Here is a 954-nt window from a genome sequence, read left to right as displayed (position 1 = left end):
TGAAGAATGGGATTTTTGCATATTATGTTGTCTGAGTCAAGTTAACACATGTGTGTTGTCTCATCGCCTTGCTGCCTCGCCTTGGGTGCAGCTGTGAGTGTTCCCACATTGGATATATGATAAAATGGCTATGACACAAATACGATAACAGAACTCGATAAACCTCAGTGGCCTTTAGCGTCCCACCTCCCATCCACTGTCAAGTTTTCTAACTTTCGCGAGAGTTTATTGCTTTGATATTTTTTCCTACTAGTCCTACCCTTCATAAAGATATTAACGACACACACACACACACACACACACACACACACACACACAACACACACACAGAGACAGAGAGAGAGAGAGAGAGAGAGAGAGAGAGAGAGAATCGTAGATAAAGAATAAGTATAATGAAAAGAACAACAGTAGTAGTAGTAGTAATAATAATAATAATAATAATAATAATAATAATAATAATAATAATAATAATAATAATAATAACAATAACAATAATCATTATCACGATTATTATTACTATTACTATTATTATATTATAATGATATATTATTATTATTATTATTATTATTATTGTTATTATTGTTATTAAGACCGTAACAGTAATAATAATAGTGATAATAATAATAATAATAATAATAATAATAATAATAATAATAATAAGTACGAGTAAATGCATGAAACGTTAAGACAGTAGATCGTACTGCATTCATGTACTAAATATGGATACTTCCAACAATCTTTCATGCTTCAGTGCGGCATATGCTCATAAATATGAACCATTATCATCAATATGGAAAACTCTGGTCTAGTGTGGTTATTGCCTGCCTGCACTTGTGTTCGGGAGATGCTTCAGGAATAAAACTACTGTATTTGGAAATGTGTGTGAATTCAATCTTAGATTTTATAGCTTTGTTTTGAATTAGGAATTCCCAATGCGAGACAAAACTAAGTTTC

This window comes from Portunus trituberculatus, chromosome 21 (genome assembly GCF_017591435.1).
Source record: "Portunus trituberculatus isolate SZX2019 chromosome 21, ASM1759143v1, whole genome shotgun sequence".
NCBI lineage: Eukaryota > Metazoa > Arthropoda > Malacostraca > Decapoda > Portunidae > Portunus > Portunus trituberculatus.
This window is presented reverse-complemented; position numbering follows the sequence as displayed.